The sequence below is a fragment of the Panthera pardus genome, unplaced genomic scaffold, assembly GCF_024362965.1.
Source record: "Panthera pardus isolate Hobbes unplaced genomic scaffold, ASM2436296v1 HiC_scaffold_25, whole genome shotgun sequence".
NCBI classification, from domain to species: Eukaryota; Metazoa; Chordata; class Mammalia; order Carnivora; family Felidae; genus Panthera; species Panthera pardus.
The window spans coordinates 18,891,661-18,907,912 of NW_026526821.1; the positions used below are offsets into that span (position 1 = coordinate 18,891,661).

The window sequence follows — 16,252 nt, forward strand, 5'->3', positions numbered from 1 at the left end:
CGCAAAAAGACCCCGCCTCCGCCCAGTCCCCACGCCCAAGGGCGCCCTTTCACCTATAGAGGCTGGGCGGGCCGGACCTCAGGCCCCGCCCCGCGCAGGCTCCACCCCGGCCCCGCCCCGCTCCCTAAAGCGGCTGGATGGGAAGTCCCGGTGGCCCCCACCTGCCCCACCGCCAGGAGCAGCGGAAAAGCGGGGACTTTCGAATCCGGCGGACTTAGGCCCTCCTGGCTTTGCTTGGTGTATGACCTTGGGTAAGTTTTCCCCAATCTGAGCCTGTTTTCTGTTTGGCAAAGCGGATAGCCACCTCGTGTGATTTCCGAGATTACATGAAACGACTTTGTGGGGCACTTGGCCCTCACACGTTCCCTCTTCAGGGGCAGCTTTCCCTGACCGTCCCGACACATCCCGTAGACTGGACAGGAGCCTCGCATCATAAGCTCACATAGCCCACGGCTGTAACTTCATATTTGTTTGAATGACTGTTTGATTTTTGTCCGTCTCCTCATTTGAAGCTGAACTTTGTGAGAGCAGGTCGCGTTCATCCTTACACCCCAGCGCCCAGTTCAGTGCCTGACATACAGCGGGAGCTCAATAGATGCCCGCTCTCCTTCATGCCACCCATCTGACGCACCGGTGGAGCGTCAATACTGCTATCGGCCAGCAGAGGGCAGGCGGTGACCAGCCTTTTCGCCCTGCTGCCCTTCCTCTCAGCCGGCAGGCCGGGCGGGAGCGGGACAAGTGAGCCCAGGTGCGCGCACGTCTGAAGAATCGGCGGGCCCGCGAGCCACGGGCGAGGAGTCGGGCTAGGACACGGGTTTTCTTTCCCCTCGGATCTGTGGCCTGTCCTCGATCAAAGGCCTTTCTGACAACCCGTGTGGATGTACGGCTCCTGCAAAAAAGATGCGCTAGGAATCAGGAGGTGAGGGAGTTTGCTGTGAAGAGCGAGGGCACCGAGACGCTTGGAGGAGTGGGGTGCATTGTAAAGAGCCAGGCTTAGAGGGTCCCGGGTGGTGGGGAGTGAGAGGTGGCCGCCATTGTTCTGTGACCCAAGATGACGGGACCTGGGTGGGGTGACTGTCTCCAGTTGTCCTCACTATAGCAAAGCCATTTAGTGTCAGTCCTAAACCCAAACCATGTCTGGTTTGTATCTCAAAAGAGCCCTGTTGGGAGCAGAGCTATCTCAAGCTGGCCAGAGGGCAGCACTGCCTCCAACATATCTATGGAAGCATTATATATAACTATTATATTTAACAGTGAAACCGTGGAAACATAAGAATCCCACAAGGGAGCCTGGGAGGAAAGGAGAGGTCCAAGGTGATGGCTACTGATGCCATAGTTACTGTACCTCTTTGAGCCTCAATTCCTCATCTGCGAAATGGAGATAAAACCTACCTTGCAGGATTGTGTTGAGGATTAAGCAGGACGAGTTCAGCCAGTGGTTCTCAACTTTGGCTGTGCATTGAGAGCACCATACCCCGGGTAAAATACTGATGCCTGGGGTACTGGGATCACCTGGGAAATCTTCAGGTGATGGCACTGTGCAGCCAAGGCTGAGAACGCCTGAGCTTTAGCACAAAGGGCACACACTAGGTATTCAAAAATGTGTATCACGTTAAAAAAAAAAAATGGAGCACATATTGTTTTCATTATTTCTCTTTAGTGAAGAAATAAATTGACATAAAGGTTGTTGCAGTAATTGGATTTCCAACAGGCTTGTTTCCGGAACTATGAATCATCGGGATTTGGTGATTATGGGGGTGGGGGAGACAGAGGCAGCCGCTGGTAATATGACTTATCCCAACGTCCAACAGAACTGAATGAGGCAGGGACCACCCTGTTCTAGCTTGCAGTTTATAGAACTATTTCCAAGGCACACTCTGAGCATGCAAGCACCCTGGGCTCTTGTGTTTGTTCATGTCTGGGGTTGAGGATAGGGGCTGTTTTCTCCTCTCCCCGGGTACCCTCACCAGGCAGGCCTATACCAGTGGCAACTGTTTGACTTTTAAGTAACCCACAAGTGCACGTGGCACCTCCCTCTTTATGGGACTTGGTAACTTTAGGTGCTTCAATAAATTATAGACCCAATGATTATTTACTGTGCCTCACGACTTTTTTGCTGAGTGAACCCGGCGTGAAGTGGGAGGACCTGTTCACCTAGGCCTGTGGCTGTGACCACTTGTTATGGCAGCCAGACTGAGCCTGGAACAGCTCCTCAGTCACTCCTGGTGGCCTGGTGGCCTCATTGAAAATGGGGAGGGAGGCAGAGGAACGTGTGGCTGGCTCCCTCCAGCATGGAGGCCTGGGGCTTGGGGGCTAGGGAGTTGATGTCTCGCTAGGATTATTTGATTTAGCAAATAAGAATAAAGAACACCCAGTTAAATTTGAAGCTCAGATAAATAACAAAAGTTTTTTTAGTGTAAGTATGTCCCATGCAATTTGGGACATACTTATAGTAAAAAAAAAAAAGAAAAATCATTATTTATCTGAACTTCAAATTTAACTGGATAGCCTTCATTTTTATTTGCTAAATCTAGCAGCTCTATGCCTGGCCAAACAGCCAAGGAAAAGCCAGCACAGGGAATTTGCTGCTGCCCCTCCTGCTCAATGTTGCCACATTCATCTTCCACCTGTCACTGCCCTGCTCCAGAACTGTGCATGGTTCCCAGCTGCTTCCCTGCTTCCATAGCACAACCTTGACTCCCTGGCTGCTGTGCTGGGCCTTGCTCTTCTGCCAGCCCAGCTACCCTGCTTGGACCCTTACCCACCTCTTCTGCTCATGTTTCCCCTGATGGCATGTGTCCTTCCCACTCCCAGTAGCAATTGCAAACACTTAGTGACTACCTCCTGGGTACAGGTCCCATGCTTAGTTCTTCATCTGCATAATCTCATTTCGTTCTCATAAAACCTCATACGGCATATGGACAGTAGTTATCCTATTTTACTGATGAAGAAACTGATGCCCTAACAGTGATTCTTTTTTGTTTTTTAATGTTTATTTATTTTGAAAGAGAGAGAAAGAGCACATGCACACGTGCGGGGGATGGGCAGAGAGAGAGAGAGAAATCCCAAGTAGGCTCAGCCCCACATGGGGCTCAATCTCATGAACCGTAAAATCATGACCTGAGCAGAAATCAAGAGTTGGTTAAGGCAGCTTAACCAACTGAGCCACCCAGGCACCCCAGCCCTAACAGTGATTCTTAAACCTGGTTCCTGTGTCAGCAGCAGCAGCCCCTGAGAGATGTTTAGAAATGCAAACTCTCAGCCTCTGCTGCACATTTATGAATCAAAATCTCTGGGGGTGGGGCCCAGTCACCTGTATTTTAATAAGACACCCCTCCCCCGCTTCAGTGTTTCTGATTCACACTCTAGTTTGAGACCTACTGCTCTAACAGGTGAAGTGACTACAGGAGTTTGTCACCAGGCAGAGGTCTAGTGGATCGCAGAGGACTTCCAGGCAGGATGTTTATGATCTCACTGAGCACCATACCTAGGCCAGGCACTAGAGATGCTGCAGCGACCCCACAGTCTTGGGGGGGGGGGGGGCGGGGTAGAAGAGAAAGAATAGACAGGTAGTCCGGCAGAGGCAGTTGCGATTTAAGATGACCAAGCTTAGGCAGACCAAGCCCTGAAACCCATAGCAATATGGGACAGGTCAAGGAGGGCTTTGAAAAGCTTGAAAAATAAGTTGAAATTAGTTAGATGAAGTAGGGTGCGAATGTTTTGGGTGTAGGGACTAGTTAGTACAAAGGCCCTGCAGAGCTACCTGGGGGTAGTTCAGTCTTGAAGATGAAGGTGAGGAGAGCGGGGGGCCGGGGGAAGTATCAGATTGGGGGGGTGGGGGGAGGGTCCTCTGCCCCCAGAGCAAAGGAAAAAGCTTTAATGGGTGTTGAGATGGCACTAGGGAAGATGGGGGTGGGGACTGGGATGCAGGGGGTTCCAGGCCTTCCTCCGCCCCTAGGTCTGCCCCCGCCACTCCCCAAGCGGTCGCGGAGACTCGACCCCCAATGGCAGCAGCGGGCAGGTGCTCAGTTTCAGGACTAGCAGAGCCTAAGACCAGCTCCTTCCGGGACTGAGAGGCGGGACTGGGAAAGCAGGGCGGGTCACCGCTCCCCTCCGCCGGCCCCACCCATCCGCCGACCCCGCCTCTGCTTCCAGCTCCGCCCCCTGCCTCCGGCTCCGCCCTCCACCTCCGGCTGGAGGCAGCCAGGCTCTGGGCTACTGGCCTAAGTCGCTTTTGCCTCCCATGTTGCCTTTTCCTGCTGATGTGGCAACGGCCGTGGGGCTACTGGGGCCTCTTCTCTCAGCTTTTCAAGGACAGGCCCTGGATGTGGTCAGGGATTCCTGGGCTGGAGCGCAGGACACTTCCGTAGCTATCTCCTCTTTCTGCCAACGAAGCCTCTGTTGCCAGCAGAGGACTGACCCAGCCTGGCCAGGTTGCCTGGCAGTGTGGGCTGAGGCTGGGCAGTTCCCGATTCCAGCTGTCCTTCCCGGAAAAACGTCAGTTTGGCTGAACCTTAGGATCCGTTTGCGATTTCTAGCCCGGGGAGGATTACTGGAAGACCATTAACCACCGTAGGAAGCGGCACTTTCTGTGTGTCCAAAATCTCTGCAGGACTTACCAGCTGCCCCATGGGCTTGACCTTCGGCAAGGGACTTCCGTTCCTCCTCTTTTTATTTGGGTATACCTTCTGCCCCGACCTGCTGACATCCAGGACCATGTTTCACTAGGCTTTGCAATTCAAGAAGGGTCTTGCGTGGTGCCCTCCACTTAAATAGGTATTCAAAAATATTGTTTAGGGAAGATCAATTTCTTCTGGGCCCTGAATTATATATAGATGGAGTGTATATAGTAGGGCAAGGGCAGTCTAAGTGGGTGGAAGTAGTGAGTAAAGGCACAGATGATGGAGAGAGAAAGTAAGTGCCCAGGAGATGACCTGTCTGGCCTTCAGTGTTGGGCAAAACCATGGGCACTGAGGAGCCATGGATGGTTGTTGAGCAGGAGAGAGATAATATTGTTGGTCATTGTACTAGATCCTTTGTGAATGTTATTGCACTGTCTGCCCACATTGTTCTTCCCCTGCCCCCTATCTATACAGTTCATGCCAAGTCAGTTTTTAGATCCCAGATCCATTGTCACTTACTCTGGGAAACCCTCAATGGCAGACAGACTCTAAGGTGACCCCCTGTCTCCCCACCTCCTGGTGTTCATGCCTTCATGTAATCCTTTCCTCGAGTGGGGGTAGGACCTGTGACTTGCTTTTAGAATATGGCAAAGGTGATGGGGTGTCACTCCCATGATTATGTAACATAGAGTCTTGCTAACAGACTAGTTCTGACACTCTCCTTGCTGACTTGAGGAAGGGAACAGCCATATTGAGGAAGCCTGAGTGGCAAGGAGCTATGGGTGGTCCCTAGGCCATCCTGCTGACAGCCAGCAAGAAGTCAGCGTTCTCAGTCCTGCAGCCACCAGGAAATGAATCCTGCCAGCAATCTGAGGGAGCTTGAGCCCCCAAGTGAGAATGTAGTCCCACCATCACCTTGAGCACAGCCTTAGGAGTCCCCGAGTAGAAGACCCAGCTAAGCCATGCCCAGACTCCTGACTCACAGAAACTGAGATAATAAATCTCTGTTGTTGAGAATCCCTAGGTCGGTAGTGATTTATTACAGAGCAGTAACTAACTGATGCACCTTCTGGCTAGGGTAACCCCTTTACATAGGCTCTCATAGCATTATGTGCCTTTTCTTTCCTTTTTAAAGTGCTTTTTCATCCTTTTATGTGACACTTTGTATATACCATTTGATGAACGCTATGTCTTCATGAGGACACATTTGCTCATCACTTTACCCCCAGAGTCTCTCTCGGTGCCTGACACGTGGAAGAAGACCTACAATAAGTATTAGTTCATGTGTTAGTGAGTGAGTGCTCTTTTTTAATCTTGACTACAATGTGGCTAAGTGGGAACCATTGTTACATAGGAAGAATAGGAAACAAGGTATTTTTTTTCAAAGTCTACTATTTTGAGAGAGAGAGAGAGAGAGCGAGCACGTGTGTGTGGGGTAGGGGCAGAGAGAATCCCAAGCAGGATCCACACTGCCAGTGCAGAGCCCAGTGAGGGGCTCAAACCCAAGAACCACAAGACCATGACCTGAGCCGAAGTCCAATGCTCAACCGACTGAGCCACCCAAGAAACCAGTTATTAACATAAACTTAAAGGTATACTGAACAAAATCTTATTATCTTCTAAGTAAACATTTTGGTTTATATATGCCACCATATCCTAATTTTTAGTATGACTACAGAATGAATGATTTGGGAGCAGGGTATAGATTGCATGGTATGACCTCCTTCGTGGAGCATTGTATTTTCTAAAAAGTACAACCATCCAAAAATACTTTGGGGCTCCTTTGGTTTTCCCAAAGACTTACCTCTTACTTAAATCATTCTTTGGAAACTCCTCCCCTGTCACTGTCCTTTTCTGACCTGACCCAAACAGGCCCTCATCTGCTAATGCTTTGTGTGATTCCCACAGTTTGCCAACACCATTCTCATCGGCTTCATAAATTCTACATCTCTGGCAAGATTTGTAGTTTCATTTTGTACTCCATTTGCGCCATACTCCCAGAGGTCAAAGCCATCTGACTGCGGGATGCCGTTAAAACCAAACTCTGTCCTGCTTGGAGAGCCCTCCCCACCGCCCACTGCCTCCTTCCTGTCCCACTCTGCCCCCTTCACCCATTCTGCAGCGGCCATATTCATCTCCTCGTGGATCCCGATCCATGAGCACACCAGAGACACTTCCCCCTTTGCCCTGGAGGTCCCTACAGTGATTTCCCCAGACACCTTCATGGCTCACTCCCTCACCCACGCCAAGATTAGTCAGATTCAGATGTCACCTTTCTACCCTGACCACTCCCATCCAACCTTTCCTGGTTCTAATCTTTCCCAGGAACATGAACCACCTTCTCACATGCCATATGTTTTGCTTATTTATGATATTTGGCATTTGTCTCCCCCTCCACGAGAATGTAAGCCCCTGTGAGGACAAGACCTGTCTTCACTGATATATCCCAAGGGTGGCGTCTGGCACATAGTAGGTCTCCAGGAGAGGTGAGCGTCCACATCTTTGATGATCTTGCCCATGACTCAAAGTCTCCATCCTCTGCTGCTGGCCCACCTCCTTCTGGCCCCTCTCTCCGGTACTCCAGCCCCTGTCTAGGTGATATGAATTGTCAGGCAGTCATCTGCCTGACTCCAGAGGGCCTTCCTAGGGTGCGGGTGTTTTGACCTCACTGTGTCCCCCGTCACGTCTCCAGCAGGCGTGAAATACTAAATTCCTGTTTTTGTTCTGTGTAACAGCAAGAGGATTAGAGAGGAAGGAGGAAGGAGGAAGGAGATGATCGGGGAAGCAATGGCCAGAGTGGAGAGGGAGGAGAAAGAAGATGGTCACAGGTTTTCTCGGGGTCCCGACCCACTCAGCTTTCTAAGCAGCTCAGAGAAGCGGCCGGCAGTGGGTGAAGGCTGTGTGCCACATATCCTGAGCTGGGTGCCACGTGGCAGAAACAGTCCCGTTGAGTCATGGGACACACAGCCACGCTGCTTTGTAGAGTTTGGTGTGTGGAGTATTTTTGTTTTTTACAGCCCAGCTGCCTGTGTAATGACTTCCTTCCCTCGGCCTTGTTCACAGAGGTGTCCCTGAGCGACCAGCTGAGTCACCACATTCCTTGCAGCTTAAAACACTGGCCCCAGCACCAAGGCCCAGTTCCTTCATGTAGATGGGACCTTTCAAGGCGGCCAGGGAATGCCCAGAAAGACAGGCTACACAACTCCCATTTCTAACATGCACCCCTTCCCCAAAACATGATTATAAACCAAGTAAAGATGGAGAGAAATTCCATCTCCTAAGGATTAGGGAATGGCCACAGCCGTGTGCCATGGTCTGACGAATTACTTGTCAGCAACCATGAAAAGGCACCTGGGTGGCTCAGTCAGTTGAGTGCCCGACTCTTGATTTCAGCTCAGGTCATGATTCCAGGGTCATGTGATCGAGCCCCATGTGGGGCTTTGCGCTGCGTAGAACCTGCTTAAGATTCTCTCCCTCTCTCTCTCTCTCCCTCTCTCTTTCTCTCTCCCCCTCCTCTATCCCTCTCTCCCCCCCTCCTCTTTTCTCCCTCACTCCCTCCTCTGCTCCCTCTCCCCCTCTGCCCCTCTTACCCACTCTCTCCCTCTCTCTCAAAAATAATAATAAAAAAGAGGCTCTTGAAGTGGTATATAAACCAAAAGAGCCTAAAGATTTGTCAGTAACCATGAAGTCAATACTACACGAGGGAGAGGGGAGGGATGAAGAACCAACATCCATGCAGCATGAAGAGTCAGAAACCCAAGCGAAGACTGGGAACTCTCCATGGCCAGCTGGCAGGAAAGGAAACTTGCTTAGCCCTCCTGGAAAATAAGCACATAGTTCTCGGTAACATTAAGTACGCATAGGGCACAGAGGTTAGCAATTTAACACCTTGAAATGTATTTTGAAAATTTGCTCAGATACATGAGAACACAAGGAGGAGGATATTTAGAAGAGCAATGTTCATGGCATAGGTGAACGGGAGGCAAGGGAAGTGCCGAAGGAAGGAGCTAGTAAACCACGGATACCTGCCGGGAGATTCTGCACGGCATTGCGAAGAGATGGGATAGATGTACACACAGCAAAATGGATGGGGCTTACAGCGTCAGGCGGGGAAAGCGGCCGAAGAGCGTGAAGGCACAACAGTTCTCCGGTTTTACTGAGGTATGACTGATGTACAGTCACACACACTTAAGGATTTGAGTTTCAACATGTTTCATTACCCATGAAACCACCACCACAATCAAGATAATGGGTATACCCATCACCCCCAAGTAAGAAGTAGGTCTACATGTATTCAAACGGACAGATGTCTAGCACCTGTTGTTAAGTATTTTTAAAAGTTCAACAGTCTGTAATATAATCCCGTAGTTATAATAATAAAAAAAAATGTTCAGATATCCTGAAGACATCTGGAAGAACATGCACAAAACAAAATTATGTTCGCTGTTGGGAATCTTGTGAAAACTCCTTGGCCTTATTTGGCTGGTGTACCTTGCATTTCAGAAACTGCCCGTGCCGCTTGTCCCACCTCGTGGTCTCCAGTGAAGGTTAACACACTAGCAATGTGTCAGTATGGCCCCCTAACTTTGAGTGACTTTATTAAAATGTCACTGAGGTTGTCATAAGGAACTCCAACATGAGGGGTGCCTGACTGTTGTTCTCCATCCCCACGTCAGACAGCTGTGTCAACAATTTCCTTCAGCTCACCCCCAGGACCATTTTCTCTTCTCATCCCTTCCGACTGGAGACAATCTAGCAGAGGGGCAGTTGTGGCTGGGACAAAAGAGTGATTCCCCAACTTGTTTGCAAATCCATCTTTTTTTTTTTTAAAGTAATCTCTACACCCAATGTGGGGCTCGAACTCATGACCCCGAGGTCAAGAGTCGCACGCTCCTGAGCCAGCCAGGCACCCCGCAAATCCATCTTTTATTACCCTTCTTCATGTATTCGTAGGTACAGGGAGGGATGGAAGATTGTGGGGGCAGGGGCATGTTGCGTTTTGTCTGGTTATGGGCTTTATACAAAAGCAGTCCTTGTTCTCTTATGTCTGGCTTCTTTTACTCCACGTTTTTTATAACAGTTCCATGTTGCTGTGTGCAGCTGTAGTTCATTCATGTTTTGTGCAGTATAAAGCATTCCATCAAGTGAATATACCACAATTTATCTGTCCCTTCTACTGATTGACATACGGGTTGTTACCAGCCTGGGGCTATTGCAAAGAATGCTGCTGTGAACATTCTTCTACATGTCCACCTGTTCCACCTGGGCATGTATTTCTCCTAGGTATATACTCTGGAGCAGAATTGCTGGGTTATAGGTATTCCCATGCTTAACTTAAAAAAATAATGCCAAACTGTTTCCCAAAATGATTATACAAGTACACGCCCTCCAGCAATATATGAGAGTTCCCCTTGTACATTTACCAACGGTTCTTCCCAGCAACTGGTACTATCAGACTTTGTACTTTAGCCATCTGGTGGGTCTGTAGTACCTCTTCTCTCTGGTTCATTTCCCTGATTACTAATGAGGCTGCACACCTTTCATATGTTTATTGGCCATGTGGATTTTTTTGTGTGCAGACCCTGCTCTTCCCCATTTTTCCATTGCTCTATATTTTCATCATTTATAGTAGTTTTTATATATTCTGGTTATAAATCCTTTGCCACCTATGTGCATTGCAAATCTTTCTCTTCTGTGGCTAATGATGTTTCTTGATGCACGAAAGGTCTTAACTATAAAGAAGTCCAATTTATCGGTCTTTCACTTGTGGTTAGTGCTTTTACTGTCTTAAGAAAACTTTTCCTCCTTTGATGTCATAAAGATATTGTATGTTATCTTCTAAAGCTTTACTGGCTTACCTTTCATATTTTAGTCCATAATGTGTAGAAATTGGCTTTTGAGGATGGTGTGCAATGGGGTTCCAATGTCATTTTTCCCATGTGGACATTCAATCGACTTAACACTATTCAAAAGATCATTTCCCCACACTGTTCTGCAATGCTATCTCTAAAATTAATATGGTTGGGGGGGGGTCTCCTGTCCATTGGTTTTTGTAAACTCTTATAATAATACCATACTGTCTTAATTATTAGAGCTTTATGATAAGTTTTGTCAGCTGATAGACTAAATCCCCTCTACCTTGTACTTCTTCAAGTGTACCTTAGCCATTGTTGGCCTTCTGCAGTTTCATATAAACTATAAAGTTTAATGTAAGTTAATATAAATTAGAATGACCATGTCAAGTGCCATATGAAAATCAACTGGGATTGCTTTGAATCTATAGACCAATTGAAGAGAATGACAGCTTTGCAATATTGAGCCTTCTAATCTATTAACATGGTATCTCTCTCCATTATTCATTTATTCTCTAATATCTATTAAAATGTTCATGGTTTCCTCCATAGAGGTCGTACATGTCTTTTGTTAGATCCATTTGTAGGTACTTGGTATATTTTTGCTATTTCAAAACTGTTTTGACTATTTAACACTATTTTCTGACATTTGCTGGAAGACAGAAGTTGACTTTGGCATATTGATTATGCACCTGGAGAAGGACCTTCATCAGAACCTGACCATGAACCTGACCATGGTGCCACCCTGACCTCAGACTTCCAGACTCCAAAACAGGGGAAATAAGTCCTATTTTTTATAAGCTACCCAGTTTATAATACTTTGTTACAGCAGCCAGACTAAGACAATAATTTATTTGAGATTCCTTAGGATTTTCTACCTGCACAATCATGTCATTTTTTAATTTATTATTAAAAATTTTTTTAAATGTTTATTCATTTTTGAGAGAGAGCAAGCTGGGGAGGGATAGAGAGAAAGGGAGACACAGAATCCGAACCAGGTTCCAGGTTGAGCTGAGCTGGACACGGGGCTCGAACCCATGAACGGGGAGATCATGACCCAAGCTGAAGTCAGATGTTCAACCAACTGAGCCACTCAGGGGCCCCTACCATTATGTCATTTTTGAAGACAGCTTTATTTCTTTCTTTCTTAGCTTTTTAATTTTTTTTTTTTCTTTTTCCTGCCTTATTGCCCTGGCTAGGACAGCCCATAAAATGTTGATTAGAAGTGGTGATAACTGATATTCTTGTCAGTTCCTGAGCTTAGAGAGGAAAATGCTCACTATTTTACCATTAAGAATGGTGTTAGCTCTAGTTGATCCCCCCTGTATCTCCTGTATCAGAATGAGGAAACTATCTTCCATCTTTAGGTTGCTAAGAGTTTTTACTGTGAATAAGTGTTGAATTTGTCAAATGCTTTTTTTTAAGCATCTATTCAGATAGCCAAATTATTTTTCCTTTTTATTCTGTTAATGTGGTTGGTTGATTTTTTTTTTAACGTTTATTTATTTTTGAGACAGAGAGAGAGACAGAGCATGAACGGGGGAGGAGCAGAGAGAGAGGGAGACACAGAATCGGAAGCAGGCTCCAGGCTCTGAGCCATCAGCCCAGAGCCCGATGCGGGGCTCGAACTCACGGACCGCGAGATCGCGAGATCGTGACCTGAGCTGAAGTCGGAGGCTCAACTGACTGAGCCACCCAGGCGCCCCGGTTGGTTGATTTTTAAATATTAAACAAGTTTGCAATCCTGAGATAACCTCTACTTTGTTATGACTTATTATCCTTTTAATTTGCTGCTGTATTTGATTTGCTAACATTTTGTTTTGGATTTTTGTATTGATGTCATGAGAGATAGTGATATTTTCTCTTGTCATGTTCTTGCCAGGTTTTGGTAGTATGATTATGCTGACCTTATAAAATAAGTTGGTAAGTGTTCCCTCTGTTTTCTAAGGGAATTTGTTTAAAATAGGTATTCTTATTTAAAATTTTAGTGAGAATATTTTCATTATCTTTTAACCGATATGTCCTCATACTAAAGTATGTCATAAACATCATATAGTTGAATCTTATATTTTGTTTAAATTTGCCCTATTGGGGCACCTGGGTGGCTCAGTCTGTTGAGCGTCCAATTTCGGCTCAGGTCATGATCTCACAGCTCGTGAGTTCGAGCCCCGCGTCGGGCTCTGTGCTGACAGCTCGGAACCTGGAGCCTGCTTCAGATTCTGTGCCTCCCTCTCTGTCTGCCCGAACCCACTTGCATTCTGTCTCTCTCGAGAAAAAAAAAAAAAAAAAAAAAAAAAAAAAAAATTAAAAAAATTTCTAAAAATTTGCCCTGACAATATTTTTCTATTTGTTAGAATACTTAGTCCACTTATATTTGACATAATTACAGATACGGTTCCAAACCATTTACATCCATAATCTTGTCTTCTTTTTGTTCTACCTGGTTTTTGTTCCCGTTTTCCTCTTTTTCTTCCTTCTTTTGTTTCAGCCAAGCATTGTTTATTACCTGATTTTACCCTCTTCGTTAGATTTTTTAACATTGTGGTAAAAAAAACACAACATAACACCATGATAACTATTTTTAAGTGTACAGTTTACTAGTCTTAATTACATTCACATTTCTGTGCAACCAATTTCCAGAATTCTTTCACCTTGCAACACTGAAACATTTTTAAATGTTATTAAACAACAACTTTCCATCCTTTCCTCCTCCCAATCTGTGGCAATCACCATTCTGCTTTATGTCTCTATGAATTTGACTATTATAGACACCTGATATAAATAGAATCATACAGTATTTGTCCTTTTGTGACTGGCTTGTTTTGCTCAGCATCATGTCCTCAAGGTTCATCTAGGTTGTGGCATATGTCAGAATTTTCTCCTTTTTAAAGGCTGAATAATATTCTATTGTGTATAGAGACCACATTTTGTTTTTCCATTCATCTTCATTGATGGAGATTTCGGTTGCTTCCACCTTTGGGCTATTGTGAATGCTGTTGCTCTGAACAAGGGTATAGAAATGTCTGTTTGAGTTCCTGCCTTCAGTTCTTTCTGATATGTTACCTAGAAGTAGAATTTCTGGATAATATGGTAATTCTATGTTTAACTTTTTTGAGGAACCATCATACTGTTTTCCAGGGCAGCTGCACTCTTGTATGTTCCCATGAATAGCACAAAAGTGTTCCAATTTCTCTGCATCAACTACAACATCTGGTTTTTTCTTTTTCTTTTCTCTTTTGGATAATAACCATCCTAATGGTTGTGAAGTGATATCTCATGATTTTTCCTTGTCTAAGCTTGGCTTTTATCTCCATGAATATAGTGCCTTTGGCTGTTTTTTAGTCTCTGCCTGACAATTTCCTGTATATGGGGTCATCATGAGTCTGTTTCTTTGTTGCTTTACTTGTTTTCTCTTATGGTGTCTTGTCTTCTTATATGTCTGGCTGTATTTGTGCATTAGCATTGTAGTGCATGAAAAAAATTGTTAGTAGAAACTATTTTAAGGTTAGGATGATGTAAACTTCTCCCAAAGAGATTTTTTTTTCTAGCCCGTAGGAGTGCTAACAGTTTAGGATCCTTTCACTCTGTATTGAGCTTGACATTATCTAGTCCACTCAGATGACTTGAAACCAGGATACATCTGTGCAAGGAATGGATCACTTCCAGTTCACATCTTCTCTTAAATTAAAGCTCTTCAAGATCCTACATTAACGTGTGAAGAGTTTTGTTTGCTCGGAGCTTGAATGTCACACGGAAGAGTCTGGGGAAGGGATGGGCAGTTGCTAGTCAATCTACTTGGTCAGGGGGCGGCATGATGCATCTTCGTTCTGTGGTCCAGTATGAGAAAAGGAGGAAGGCAAGCTGGGCTAGACTGGGCTAGGGAAACAGAGCTATTCAGAGAGATGGTCTGTCCTGACTGAGGTGATATAAGGCATGGGGTCTACCAGGTGGAGTATATATAGCAGGAGAGAAGCCAAGACTGCAGAGGAGTTGCAACTCATAGTTCACCTGGGCTAGAAACTGGTTGTCTTCCTTGGCCCTGGGCAATCTTTCTGGCCAGCGTCTCCTCCAGGCTAGCCAATGACCACTTGTATAGTCTTGGCTGAGCCTCGATACGCTGGACAACTTCATTATTGTTCTCTCTGTGTCCATTCTAAACCCTGCCTTCTAGTCTCCACCCAGCATGTTGCCCCTATTCAGATCACTTCAGTAAAGCCTTCTTGCTCTTAGGATATGACTCAAATTATTACCATGACTTTCAAGGCTATGCATGATCTGGCCACTGTCCACCTCTCTAGCTTTATCTTCTCCAATTATCTGCCTCATTGTACAATTTTCTTCTTCCTCTTGTATCCTTGTATCCTTGACCACCGTGTATCCTTGACCACCAAAGGGCCTATGCATGTGCTGTTCCCTCTATAGGAAGTACTCTTCTTTCCGCTATTTGCCGAGTATTATGGATTAAATGCATGTATTCCCCCCCAAATTCTTATGTTGAAGCCCTAACTCCCCAGTGTGGTTATATTTGGAGTAAGGCAGTAATTAAGGTTAAATGAGGTCATAAGTGTAGGGCCCTGATCCAGTAGGATTAGTGTCCTTGTAAGAAGAGACACCAGAGAGCTTACTCCCCTTCTCTCCCTGTGCACAAATAATAAGAAAAGTTCATATGAGGACATAGCAAGAAAGCAGCCATCTCCAAGCCAGGAAGATAATTCTCACCAAAAACCAAATTGGCTGGGACTTTGATCTTGGACCTTTAACGTCAAGAACTATGAGAAAATAAATTTCTGTTATTTAAGCTACCTGGTCTATAATATTTTGTTATGGTAGCCTGAGCAGACTAATACATTTAATTTAATCCCTATTTTTCCCTTTAGATCTCACAGCAACTATTTCCCCAAACATCTTTGAGACAAAGCCACCTATTCGTGGATCTCATGGTACCGTGCACCTTGTAAGATTTATGTTTTTAATTATTTGACCAATGTACGCCTTATTTACTAGACTGTAAGCTACATGAAGGTCTCTGCTTTTATTTGGGGCTGCATTATCAAAACCTAAGTAGGTACACAGTAGGCGCACGATACCTAATTTTGGGGGAAGGAGAGTGGTTGGTGGGGACAGACAATGCCTTGAGCTGGGATGGTTTCATGGACATTCAAGCTCATCTCTGGTCCAACAGAAACTGTGTATTCATAATCAAGATGTAACTCTAGGCTCCACCCTGTGATAGGGCTCAGGATCCCGCCCATCATGTTTGGCTCAGGACCTGAGCTGGGTTGGATCAGCCAAACCCCAGTTGCAAGGGCCAGCTGAAGACCGTCTCTGACATCAGGCCTCACTATTGTATTTTTCTTATAGTGTTCTCTTGAAGATGAAGTCATGACTTGATAAATACTGTTACACACACAATTGTACTCCCTTCACCTGCCCCCACAAACCAGTCCCTTTTTAATCCCAGAAACTCATCTAATGGCGGTCAGGGCCACTGTGTATAAGATAGGGCCCACTCAGGAGACAGAAGCCACACCAGTAACTTGAACAAGAAACATTTAATATGAAGAATTATTAACCAGTGAAAGGTTGTTGGTGACTAAAAAGGTCAAAAGAGAGCTCCAAAGAATACAGGCACAGTAGCTATAGACAGCAGCTATTATCTTTAGGGCTGAGACAGAGTGGCCAAGGAGAGAACAAACTTGCAAGCACCTCTTCCCCAACCCCAGGGTGAGATTTGGGCCTTGTTGGAGAGAGCAGGAATTCAGCCCATTGCACAGTGGA

At 45.9% G+C, this 16,252-nt stretch overlaps 1 protein-coding gene across 4 annotated transcripts in view; it reads left to right on the forward strand.

Annotated features, from left to right (window-relative positions):
* The first annotated feature begins 139 nt into the window (after positions 1 to 139).
* The window catches only part of ZHX3 (zinc fingers and homeoboxes 3), a 123,405-nt gene continuing 107,292 nt past the window's right edge, over positions 140 to 16,252 (forward strand). The window contains exons 1-2 of one of the 4 annotated variants that reach the window (XM_053890248.1): positions 5,810 to 5,916; positions 8,540 to 8,783. The gene's annotated coding sequence lies outside the window, so the exon portion shown is untranslated. Of the gene's footprint in view, positions 252 to 3,722; positions 3,793 to 5,809; positions 5,917 to 8,539; positions 8,784 to 16,252 lie in introns of those variants that run through there. The other 3 variants (XM_053890251.1, XM_053890255.1, XM_053890252.1) reach the window with 3 other exon arrangements.